The sequence below is a fragment of the Danio aesculapii genome, chromosome 13 (genome assembly GCF_903798145.1).
Source record: "Danio aesculapii chromosome 13, fDanAes4.1, whole genome shotgun sequence".
NCBI lineage: Eukaryota > Metazoa > Chordata > Actinopteri > Cypriniformes > Danionidae > Danio > Danio aesculapii.
The window spans coordinates 26,379,301-26,393,370 of NC_079447.1; positions in this window are offsets into that span (position 1 = coordinate 26,379,301).

Consider the following 14,070-nt stretch of genomic DNA (forward strand, 5'->3'; position numbering starts at 1 on the left):
CTGCGCTGTGATTCTCTACCCGCACATACACCGCAGCCCAAATGACTCTGCTATGGTTCTTGTTTTAGAGGGTTTTGGTTGTTTACCCCCTTTATGCTCCTTTTTTTATCCACTTCCCCCAAATCTTCTGCTCTTTTAAACTTTGTTGTTGGCTCCTACATGGTGGAGTGAACTCATGCTCCAGTTCATCAGAGTGGCATTGATATATTTTCATGTCTTTTCTTGGAGAGTCCTATAGTGTCAAATGTGGAATCCTTTGTTGTAGCTTTGAACTGGGCACATCCGATGACCTTAGATATGTGTGTGGAGAACAGTGGGTTCAGTGAATGGTAGAAAAGAACAACAACAAAAAACAAAGCTACAATATTTTCTCTACACCAATGATGACTCCCAGCTAGGCATGGGACGATAACCGTTTTCAAGGTATACCGCGGTTTGGAATAGTCAAGGTTTTAAAACCATAAAAATTTTATGCAATACCGTTCCTAAGGTATGTTTAAGATTTTTTTAATTTACTTTTTTAAAAAGTTTTTTAGGACAACCGTATTGCCAGCAGAAAATATATCTAAAGATGCAGTTTAAATAAATAAAAAAATCTGTTTTTGAAATAAATGAGAGCAGAAGTCAGTGATTCTTTTAAATTATTTAGCCTGACATGTTTACAGCTCCAAAATATTCTCAAGGTTTCTTAAAATAAAATATTTTGTATTCAAAGGGAAAAAGTTTTGTTTTTTACCCAGACATTTAAATATATATATATTTTAGAGCAGTAAGCACAATACTGTGAAACCGTGATATTTTTATCCAAGGTTATCATACAGTCAGAATCTTATACCGCCCCATGCCTACTTCCAGTAGTTGGAGATCAGATGTAACTTTACAGGATGTACTGTATCCTTCAAGGTCATTAAACACTCTGAATAAAGTGATTACTGGGACTGCAGCTTTTCAAAAGGAATTAGTAGGATAGCATTTAGGTGATATGTATTTAGCTTATAATATAGCAAGAAGGTTGCTGGTTTGAGCCTTGACTGGGTCGGTTCGGTTGGCGTTTCTGTGTGGAGTTTACATGTTCTCCCAGTGTTGACGTTGGTTTTCTCCGGGTGCTCCAGTTTCGTCTACAGTCAAAAGACATGTGCTATAGGTGAATTGGGTATGCCAAGTTGTCCGTAGTGTATGTGTGTGAATGCAATAGAACAAAGTTACAAACAAAGTGCTTTTTTCGGTACTGTAAGACTCCCACAGAAAAACAGAAGGTAAAATAACACTGTAGTCTTCATCGAATGAATTATTTAATTATTAATGTTATTAAAGCTACTCTGTAAATCCCAATAAGTTTAGGTAAATCAAACCATTTGAGGAAACTGATTGCAACAAACCATTTGAGCTAATCTATATGAGTACGTCTGTCTGTCTGTCTATCTATCTATCTATCTATCTATCTATCTATCTATCTATCTATCTATCTATCTATCTATCTATCTATCTATCTATCTATCTATCTATCTATCTATCTATCTATCTATCTATCTATCTATCTATACATTAGTAATGATTCCATTTCATCTTCAATATTGTGACATTAGACCAGAGTCTCTGTGAAAAATTGCAATTCCTCACATAACCATGTGTTGAAAACTGAGCACCTCTACCGTTTTGGCAAAGAATTAGGTTGAGCTTAATGGATCAATTTTTTGATTATTAAACCCAAGTCTCTGTGCCGAGGCGTAATGCGTTCAGCATTGATCCCACTCTAGGCTTTTATTGCCGTTACTTCAGTGGCTCTCACATTTAAAAGATATGTTCACACGAATAAAGATTTTACAAAGTGACACAGGGATAAATAAGATCTCAGAGTGCAAAGATCACATTCTTAAAGGAAGGTACAGACTGGAGAGAAGTCAAGGAACCACTTAGAAAGCCTTGAGGGATGCCACAAGTTTTGAAAGTACAGCATAAAAGTGATTCCTGGAAAATGTAAGCCAAAATGACCAAACAACACTGGCCTGTTTTAAATTAAAATTACTTGCGTAGCCTGTTAAGTATTGTAGTGTGTCTCCAGCAAAATATGAGCCTTTAATTCCAATATTATTTCAGATTGGTATACAGTATGAATTTGTCCAGCATGTTTCTTGATTCATGGTCAGTCAGATATTGGAACTATTCTAAATTTGAGCAGCTCTTCTGGCTCGTCCTAACAGTTGAATTTGATTTAGAGGACGCGTCCTGACATGTTCAAAGGGCCGAAAGCATATGGAGTCTTTATTGACCATATGAGCTGAAATGAACCCAAAAGCTTGGCGCATAATGATTGTTGCACACTGGGGCCACGAGCTGTGCCGTGAGCTAACCAATCAATATCCCATCAATAGCTTTTTATTAAAATTGTTCGCAAGCAAATCAAAATCTATATTGTTTTCACTGACGAAAAGAGTGTGAAATATTCCATTTATGCGTTAGTCAGATGAACGGAGTGAAATATTGGTTTCTATGCATGATGGAATTAGCGCTCATTGCCTGTATGTATTGCTATTAGAATATCTCGCCAGAATTGATTTTCATAAGCAATGCGTTTGTGATTAACTTATTTTCGTTCATTTTAGCTGAGCTGAATTAACTATCATATTACCCCAGTATAAAGATGAGATTAATAACACAAGTATTCATTATACTTATGAGATGAATGATATGCTGCGCAGGCTGTATTGATTCAGCTGCGAGGAGGGAGTGTGGGGCTGCTTGCTTATCACCAACCTCTCATCGTTTATTTACTGCTATATATTGGGCAGTACAGGCCGTTTAAATGACTCTATTTCACCAGCTTGAAATATGAGCCACCGAAATTCTCGATAGTGCATCTGTCACCACAAAAGTCCTTTTTTTTCCTGCTCCTCCTTTCCACTCAGCATTGTTTAAATCACATCAGTAATCCTCCCTCTGTGATAGACCATTAGACATACAATGGAATTTGAAGAGCATCTTTATTTAGATCAACCGTTCAGAATATTACTGAATCAACTACCCACCTCGTCGCTTTCCCCGAGCTCGGAGATGAACGAGAGAGGCAAAAAAAAAGAGAAGGCAAAACAGATAGTAGGTGTGGAGGCTGAAAAGGATATTCACTGAAAGTTCCCATTGCTGGGGTTTGTTTCTTATCTTTGCAGACGAGTGGGAAATCAAAGACTGGATGAACGCTGGGGAAACTGACGGAGAGGTGAGCTCTGGAAAGGAGGAAGGATACTTCCTGTTCCTGCTGGAGTGACCCGCAGGTCTGAGGAGGAGTGAGGGAGAGAGAGAGAAGGCGGAGGAAGCGAGTGAGTATGAAATGAGACGGTTGCAACCAAAAGCACTGGAGAAAATGCGCTGGAATTGTGTAGATGTTAACAGAACGTAACAGGGTGCTATGGCCTAGTGTGGCGAGGACAGGTTTTATTGCTGACTTTGTTTTACAGGCTTTGTACAATTGAATTTTTTCATCATTTGTATTTCTCTACCATATTGGGTAGAGAACATGCAAGGTTATACCCTTTAATATTTGTAACGTTGTCACATCCGAGTCAAATATTTCACATTCATATTCGACATTTTTCATCATCATATCACACCACTATGCTTCTTTAATACCTTTCTATTCTCAAGCAGCCGTAATTGTCAGGAAAGAATCTGCAGTTGCACATGCCAGCCAAAAGAGGGCAACATGATTTCAAAATTCCTCCACATACTAGGACGGTGCAGTGGCTAGAGGGTTAAACGTGTAACTAACAATAATTTACATTTGCGTTTGGAATGGCTTCCTTATTCTGTCAGTCTGCAGTTCAAAGCAGTTTAACACTCTTGGCAACAAAGGAAGGTGTTGTCACATGCGTGAGATATTCTGGGGCTGAAATGAAGTTGCTCTCCATCGGTGTGTCATCGTGGAAGGACATCTCCTTCGTGATGACTGAATGAAAACAAAAGAGAATTGCATTAACCTATCATTGCTGTAACAACCTGCTGTCAAACCATACCATAGCCTGAGATCATGAAGTTCATTATATATTAGGCTGTTACTGTGTTTAAGAGTGATGTGATTTAATGGGATTTTTTTCTGTTATTATTTAGACAGTGTAACGTGAATGTAGACGCTTTTGGAAATGCTGGTGATATCACATTCCAGACTCGTCGTTATCAATCATGAGCTTTTCAATATAACTGCTTGTGTGCTTTGCATCAATCAAACAAAAGCTAATATTCACAGTTATTATAAGATTGCGGCTTCCAACTTAAAAGTTCACTTTTGAAAGAATAAAGCACGTCATTTTTGTATTATAAGCTTATAAATGCATATGTTAATGTTGCTGTGTTTGCTTTCTGGTTATTTACAGTTCACAGAATTTGTTGGATGGCTGCATACACTTCAGATTTTCTTTAGATTTGTTATAACATGCAGATATGTATTTTTATGAAGTTGACTGGTTCAATGATGTCTATTGGTTCAATACAGGCTGCTGCAAAAAAAGTGTAGAAGGGTCAACTGCACTTCAGTCTCTGACCAGCAGAGGGCGGTCTTTCCAGTCCGGGCAAGCAAAAGGGCATTTTTGTGGGTGCATAAAGCTGTTACATGGTTTTTAGACAATTGAGCATGCTATTTAGGGCTTTATACATTTAGAAACGTAGCATTTATTTTAATGTAAAGTTGATACATTTTGTGTTAAAATAAAGAGGTGTGTTTGGATTGAAATACATAATGCGTCTAATTAAGATGCATGTCTCATTTAGTTTAAATTGTTGATTTATTTTTTATTTTTTATTTTTTTTATTGTAGTGTAGTTTGTAATTGTTATCAAGATTAATACTACTATTAATAATATTAATTTCAAACATTATATTTATTTTACTTTTCTTTTCTAGTTTTACACGTTACACCAAATGAGTTTCTGTGTAGGATTTTTTTCCTCCCTTTCCTATTTTAGACTAATAGCTTTATTCCCCATTCAGTGTCTCGCGTTCAATCTCTTATCACTCCTGTCAGTATTATTTCCATAACAGTAATGCACTTGTCGAACAATTCAATTAGGCTGGACATGCTGTACAATTAGGTTTTCCTGTTATGGAATTTAACGGTAAATTACTTGCATATTTCCCAGTCATTTGCAAGTATGCAGGACCCATTTCATCTGCCTCCGAATAGAACTGGAGAGAAATCATAGAGCTATCGTTCTATCTTTGTGTTTCTTCTTTTCTTTTTTTTTCTTTTTTCTTTTCTTTTCTTTTCTTTTTTTTTCTTTCCTTTCCTTTTTCTTTCTTTTCTTTTCTTTCAGTTTTTTTTAAGCCAATGCCTCGACATTAAAGAACTAAAGGTCAGACAAAACTCTTAAAAGTTGAAGGTGACCTATCTGAGCCTCATTTAAACTTCCCACAGCAGTACAGTTCTCCAGTTCATTTGTGATTTATAAAATGACTGTTTTATCAATATCATCGCTGCCCTTTGTAGACGCAGCCGTGCTTGTGAGATGTAGATCTCTCGCAGAATGTCACGTTAAACAGGTGTACAAACACTCTGTCTGTTTATAAATGAAGTAAACACGCATTCTCGTGCGCATCCCTCTGATAGCTAATTATAAAAACTTCAGTTTCTTCTTCAGCTTTTTCTCGGAACTGGGTTAAAGTGTGGATGTGCGATTTGCTGATGTCTGCATTTTGTATTTTTAAGCAACAACAAAGAAGCGCTTGTTTGTTTCTTTGCATTAGGCTAATTGATCGCCGCATGCTTTTGACTGATATGCAAACCGTTGTTTTGTAGTCAATGAATTCAAGCTACTAGAATATTCATACAACTGTAAACGCATGTACATTTTTATCATTGTACGATGACTTTAATTAAGCTCGCTTGAAAGTATATTATCTTTCTTGATTTCGAGTTGTTTAACACTCAAACTGTGCTGAAGTCTATTAGCACGTTCGCACAAAACGTTCCACGGCTTTTGTAGACATTGCTTTTCTTTCTAATTGCCAACTGATATTTTAGCCCCTGAACCGAATCGTAGCTACTATTCTCACCACAAGCCTTTCACTGGGTGGCACAGTCGCTTTCTCAATCTGTAGACGATCGCAGGGAAGCACATTTCTTCTCAGAGCTGTAACTGACATGACACCTTCTCCTCAGCGCGGATCCAGGGATGTGTCTAATCGGTGCTGGCAGAACACTCTCTGCTTAATTTTAGCCATAATGGCTGTGAGGGGTGAAATGATACTTTAAAGAGGATAGAAAGGGAGTGAGAAGGAGAGCGAGAGACAGTGAAGAGGAGAAAAAAAAAACGCGAGAACTTGAAGGTGATTAGTTGTTCTGGAGAATCTTGGCTGTGGAGGCAGGAACACTAATCCTTGCTTTGGTTGGAGCCATTTTGCGCAATAGGTCCCTGATTCCGCCCCCTCTCAATTTTAAGACCCGTGTCAAGCTCAAGCTCCTCTCCTGCGCCTCGCTGCTCTCATTTCCTATGCCTTCTGGCGAAGCCTGCTATTTATAAGAAATCATTTTTCTTCTTGCTTTTATTTAATTCTTTCCTACTTGTTTGATTTTCTGCCCTGCTTAGGAAGGTGGCCAGATGAGTGGCAGGGATCCAGAGGGTTCCACCGCTCGCATTCTCACACCCAGAATCCTCTCTGGCTACCTGCACATAACGTCACGCATGCGCCTTGGCTTGCAACGGTATGGTGATCTATATAGCTCAGGGCCTATTCAGATGCCTTTGTTAAAAGCGCTTTCTTCGTATTTGTTAGTGCTATAGGGTTTAAGACTGGTTGAGAAGCTCTCTGATCTAGATCATATTATGTTTTTATTGATAGGTGTATCCTCATCAAAGCAGAGCTTTAGGCTGCTGTTTGCTTTGAATCTGCGCATGTTTTATGTTTAAAGACTCTTTTGGTATAGAACTGCTGTATTGCCCATCTCAAACCTGATTGATTTTAATTGCCACTCGAGTGGACTTTTTGCTGTGATTTCTATTGGATTATTTATTATCTGAAGCATGTCTACAAATTGGCATTATGAAATGCATGGAAAAAAGAGATGCGTTTAAAGGAGCTTGTTACATTTGGAAGTTGTGGTAAAAGCCTGAGGCTAAGGTTTGCGAGAAGGTGAAGTTTCAGGTCTCAGTCTTCAAATCCTCTTGCATCAAATAAATATTAACATGTATGGAACAGCAAATGCTGAATTACCTGCAGTTGAAATATTTTGTATAGCCAGAGTTTTTATTGTGGTTTCACCTTTTTTTTCCCTTTCCTCACCTCCACAGTCAGTAAAATTAATTTCCCTGACCTTTGCGTTTTCAGAGCAGCAGGGCTCAAATTCCTCATATTATGATTGTGGCTTTTTATTTTACTATGAAATACAGGAAACTGGATAATGAGGGTTCAGGGAATCTACTTATTGATTTTTATTTCAAGGCTAGATATAATAATTAAAACAACAAACCAGCACCTGGTCCTTGGGTGAGTGGTTTTAAAATAAATTTGTGTTTAAAGTGCTGCTTTGGTTTAAGGAATGTGTTACTTACATGAAAGCCAGTGTTAAGGTTTGTTAAGGTGGTGAAGTTGATGTGTTAAATAGTTATTTCTTGAAAATGGCAAACTTTATTTATCTGTGTAATTGTGTGTAGACAGTTCTTTAAAGGCAGAGAAGAGAAAACGCGAAGGAAAACCCCCACAAAACCTATTTTAGAATTTAAATATTATATAAATATAATAAATAAAGGGTTACCATTACTATTATTTATTTAATACAATGGCACAATTAATGTTTTCCAGCACATTTTATCATATATATAGTTTTAGGTACCAATTTCCACTATTAATAACTGGCTTATTACCTGCTTGTTATTAAGATATTGGCTGTGTATTAGTACTTGAAAAGTTTGATCTTTTTCTGCATTCCCAATACCTAAACCCAACTACTGCCTAACCAACTATTACTAAGCAGCAAATTGGAAGTTTATTGAGCTACAAGACTTCGTTAATGGTTTATGAATAGTGAATTTTACCTTAAAATAAAGTGACCATAATAACAATACTAATACGAAAAATAAATAAATAAATAAATAAAATAATAATAATAATAATAATAATAATAATCATCATCATCATCATCATGACAATGTTGTAAAGCTTTTATATTTGTAATACTAAGGCTTGCTATTTTAAATGACTGGGGGAAAATAACCTGATTTATTTCACAAGGAATTAATAAAACAACAAACAAACAAACAAACAAATAAATAGGTGACACAGTGGCTTAGTGGTTAGCACTGTCGCCTCACAGCAAGAAGGTTGCTGGTTCGAGTCCCGCCTGGGTCAGTGACGTTTCTGTGTGAAGTTCTCCCCTTGTTCAATTGGGTTTCATCCAGGTGCTCTGGTTATTCCCCACAGTCCAAGGACATGCGCTATTGATGAATTGAATAAACTAAATAGGCTGTAGTGTATGTGTTGAATAAGTGTTTAGATATTTCCTAGTGCTGGATTGCAGCTGGAAGGGCATCCACTGTGTAAAATATGCTAAATAAGTTGGTGCTTCATTCTGCTGTGGTGACCCCTGATGAATAAAGGGACTAAGCTGAAGGAAAATGAATGAATTAAATGATATCAGTCAATCCATCCATCCATCAATCAATCAAACAAAATCCCATTAATAAGGTTTGATCTTTAAAACGACTGAAAAAAAACAGGTATACAGCACATCACCAGTTATCATGTTTAAAACATTAACCATAACATTGTAAGAAAAAAAGAAACACTTGTGTCTATCGGACCATTAATAATATAATGAACTGAGTAATGTTTTTGACACCTCTGTGGAGGCAGGGCATGAAGTCTCTATTTCAGAGTGTTGTCTTGAAGCGCTGCTCTGCTGTCCTTGCCAGCCACGTCCAATCAATCGTCAAACGACAGGCAGGAATGGCAGGTAAGAATTAATGAAGGAAAAGTTTCTCAGACCCGATGTCACTTCATGCCAGGAAACTTTGTCTGAAACCCTAATGTGCACAGGAGACGGCCGGGGAGGAGGGATCGGGAGAGCAGTGTCCGCTGAAAGATATTGATATAGATTTTAATAAATGTACAGGCGATGACACCTAAAATGCCACTTCCACAATGCAGTTTGACAGTGTATTTGTACTAATAACCCCTAAGAGTGGAGATGTAATAGTGGCTGCTCCACTGTAGCCATGATTAATGTGGCTGAAGTAATTAAATTCCATTAGGCCCCGGGATCACCTGCCAGTGGAAGCGGGTGGCGGGCAACGGTGAGACAGCCATCCTGGACCTGGAGACTAATGCTTTTTAAAGCAGAGCTTCCAATCCCGGCCAAGGATACGGTAACGGAGGACATCTGCTCCCCGTTGATGGCTGAAGGTATTGATGCATTGGATCATTAAGGGGGAGGAGGGGGGGCGCTTAGCGCATGGTGCCAGCGCAAAGCTGTGTTTTCGCTGTTGACAGGAGAGATGCGCCAGAAGAAATGCGTCCGCTGTGTGTGCGCGCTGGCAGTGCGCTGTAATCTCTGGGCGTAGAAGGCAGCAGAAGCCTTGCTGCGGGCTGTAGCGTTGCAGGGCTCAGTGGGAGTAGCTTTGCTCTGGGTGCATCGTCAGGCTGTTGTTGTTGCTTTTTTTTTCTCCTCTGCAGCGGTTCTCTGTCCTCCCGGTAGATGGGTACGGCACCGCCCCCACGTCCCCTGCTGTTTTGCAGCAGATTCCTGAAGACTGGCATCATCGCTGGCGGAGAGAGGCCCGTGCCCTTTGCAAATGGCTACAGTAATGACCCACTTGGGATCCAGCGGGTCGCTGTGGATGCGGATGTGTCCAGGTGCCACAACATAAGCATTTCATTAAATATTGAAGCGACTGCTTTCGGTTATTGAGGCGGCGAGAAGAAGAAAAAAATAATTCTGGCCACATTCCAAAAGTGACTAAACGTGAACATCTCTCGCTCGCTCTCTCTTCTCTCTTTTTCTGTCTCCTCTCTCTAATCACTTTCTGGTTTTACTTGACCTTTCTTCTGCTAATTAGTTGCCTTCTTGAAATGCATTATGGGTAATCTATCTTGGGCGATCCAGCTTCCCCCCTCTTCTCGCTCCGGTAATCACTCTAAACGTATGAATGATTTATTCAGCCAAGCTATTTCTCACAATCTTAAAATACACAAACCATAAAATACAACCCAATTATTACCTCACGGATGCAAAAAAGCCGGTCCCGGGCCCCAGCCTGTGTTTGTGACATTGAAGGAGAGAGAGTGTTTGTGGGATGTGGGCAGGAACTTGCAGCTGTCTCAGGAATGTAATTGCACAGATGAGCACGGTAATGTAAGGTGTTGAGATGTGCAAACGCATGCCCATGCTGTGTTAAATGCTATGTGTGAGGTGGTCTGAATGCGAGTAGTTCTACACGGCTGAGGAAAGAGCTGCAGCCCCACCACGTCCTTGTTACACACACTAGGAGGAAAAACAAAAACAAAAAATTGTATGAGATGCAAATGGTTATTCAGCAACCCTGCTGCTTTGTGGATAAAATTATGTTTGTAATTTACTAGAGGCTCTAAAAAAGATTTATTGCTGTGAAATGTGTTTGAATACTGCGCCCATAAAGACTTCACTTGCTTCATTACTGGATGAATCAGCATTTTTCAAGGAATCTCTTGAAACATGATTCAGTGACATGCATTCATTCATTCATTCATTTTCTTTTCGGCTTAGTTTTTTATTAATCTGGGGTCGCCACAGCAGAATGAAACTCCAACTTATCTAGCATGTTTTAAGCAGCGGATACCCTTCCAGCAGCAACCCATCACTGGGAAACATCCATACACATTCATTTACACACATACGCTATGGACACTTTAGCTTACCCAATTCAAGTATAGAGCATGTCTTTGGACTGTGGGGGAAACCGGAGCACTCGGAAGAAAACCCATGTGAACACAGGGAGAACATGCAAACTCCACACAGAAATGGCAACTGACCCAGCTGAGGCTCGAACCAGCGACCTTCTTACTGTGAGGTGGTCGTGCTACCCACTACTCCCCTGTGCTGCCCCAAATACATTTTTAACAATCATATATTTCCACCTAGTAGTGAAACAATATTACAGTATTTATTTGTAGAGTCAACTGTAACTGTCTGCAGTAGTTTATTTTTTCAAGTACTTTAATAATTTGAGTCTTTGCAAAAGAGAGCGATATTCTGTGGTCAAAGTGCAAACATTTGTCTAATGGTGTAGTAGATTTCAAGTTCAATCCCACCTAATAACATATTCAAAGGGGATTTTAAATAAATGGAAAGCATATTAAAGACTTGAAGTGGAAGGAAAAGCAAATCATCTGCTTCCGTGTGTTAACATTTGTTTAAAAAGGTGGCAATGTTCTATTGTCACTGAGCATAAATATATGTATTGATATTGTGAAAACAACACGCAACCTCTAATCTTTTAAATATAATACAACTGGTTAAAAACTCACGTTTTAAACTACTGAAAGCTTTAGCTAAGATAAATGAGTTACACTAATGTTTTCAAGGAAAGTTTTAAAGTGTAAAATAAAAAAATGACAATATACACTGAATTTTAATTGGTAGATTCTGTAAATAATTGTCATTTTGTTTTTTTATGGTCAACAATAAAAAAAGCAAAAAACAGTTAATTCTAATGGGTAAAAATAAAGTCGTATTACACATTGTTTTGATTACTGAAGACTTTTGTCTTTGGCTCACATACAGTATATGTATGTTTTTAATACCTTTCATGTAAAACAAGAGGGTTTTTTTCACAGTTGTTGTGTGTCTGAACGGATTGTGTGTTTGATATGTGCGCCCACTGGAAGTGGGTACAGCAGATGTGTGGCGCTGGGGCCCCCGGCTGCTGCCAGCTCCTGGGATCCTGTGTTGACAAGTGCCTTCAGGTGCACAACACTCCCCATTACACACATAACAGAGTTAGTTCCTGACACACAACTAGCCAGAGCCAAACACTGTAGGGCCGTGTGTGCGTGCGTGCGTGCGTGCGTGCGTGCGTGCGTGCGTGCGTGTGTGTGTGTGTTAAACATACTAGTCATGAATCGGGGGGAATACTTTGAAATGCATGTTCTTTTATAACATTAAGAGCAAATCAGTCATTTTTCTTTTATTTATTAGTCACATTAAACAGTACTGTTGTTTATTCATTAGTTATATTAATTGTTTTAATTTTTAATTAAAAATAATTATTATATTGTAGTTTCACATTTTAAAACACAGAGAAAACAATCCCAGCACAGGGTTAAGTAACAACACAAACAGAAAAAATACAACATAAGTAATTATAACATAAATACAAATTTCTTTTTAAAATAAAGAAAAGACATAAAAATAAAAATGATGATGATAATGATAATAGTAATAAATGAAATAAAAAGTAAATGAATGAATAAACTCCTTCAATTAAATTCAGTTTTCCACATAATCACAGCATCAAGTACAGAAAAAGGGAGGTTACAGTAAACACTCACTGGCCACTTTATTAGGTACATATTAGTAGTACCCCTTTTGCTCTCAAAACTGCCTTAATCCTTCATGTCATAGATTCAACCAGGTACTGGAAATATTCCTCAGAGAATTTGATAGCATCATGTAGTTGCTACAGTTTTGTCTGCTGCACATCCATGATGTGAATCTCTCGTTCCACCACATCCCAAAGGTGCTCTGTTGGATTGGGATCTGGTGACTGTGGAGGCCATTTGAAACCAGTCTGAGATGATTCACACTTTATGACATAGCACGTCATCCTGCCAGTTTCTGAAATAGTCAGACCAGCCTGTCTGGCGTCAACAACCATGCCACATTCAAAGTCACTTAAAGTCACTGAGTTGCTGTCGTGTGATTGGCTGATTAGAAATTTGCGTTAAGGAGCAGTTGGACATGTGTACATAATAAAGTGTATATTTTATTATTTGTAGGCATTTCATGAGCAGTTTATTTATTTATTTTTGTTATTTCTGTATTTTTATTCATTGTTTTTATAGGCCCATTTAAAAGCAGGTTTATAATTTAGTTCAGAGTATTTTATTGGCATTTTACCCTTTTACATTTTATGCCTGTATATTAAAACAAGTATGTGCTGTATATTCATTTTTTATACTTTCTTTTTGGTGACTACCAGTTAGTAATTTCAGATCTTGAAAGCGATACTGAAAAGACAGCATTGTTTCCCTACAAATGATATGCGTGGGTCTCCATATGAATATGCATCAATTAAATCTGAAGTAAAGAGAAAGGACAATTTATTGCTCTGAGGATTTATTCAATTTAACTCTGTAATTGCTTGCAATTCACTTGCTCATTATAGTACAATTTAATGCATTTAACAGCAGCTGTTATAGAGTTAATGACAAGAGCTATAGGGAGGATCTACATTATCCCAAATGACTCTGTGCAAGGTGTAATTCCGTTCAGCTTACAGGAACTACAGGAAGAACGTTTAAAGTGAGTGTCATTTTTAAAGGAGTGAGTGGGAGAGAAAGCGTGGATTTCTTTACTTAAATAACAATTAACTCTTGTAAACTGATCCAATAATGGACCTTTGATACCAATCTGATGGCGATTTAAAAGACATAACAATAAACAAGATATGTGGTTAAATCTCACACATGCTCAAAAAATATACCGAAGTCACATTTACACTATCAGCCACAATAAACAAACAAAAATAACAACAATGAAAATAAATTATTTTTTTGTTTATATGTGTATTTATGTATTAATGTTCAATATATTTTATTGGACAAATCAGTTTCCAAAAAATAATTGCTTGTATTTTTGATACCTTAGAATCAAGTTACATTATTTAATATTATTATTATTTGTAATTTCTTTCTTTATTTATTTATTTGTTTGTTTGTTTTGTTTTTTAATTAATTTCTTACTTAATTAATTTATTAGGATAGGATACTTAATACACAAAATAGAAGTGCATTGTTAATAATTTGATTCTCTCTACTTTTTTATTTGATTTAAAAAACAAAACAAAAACAAAGCTAAATATTTTCAAATGTTTTTTTATATTTACAGAAAAT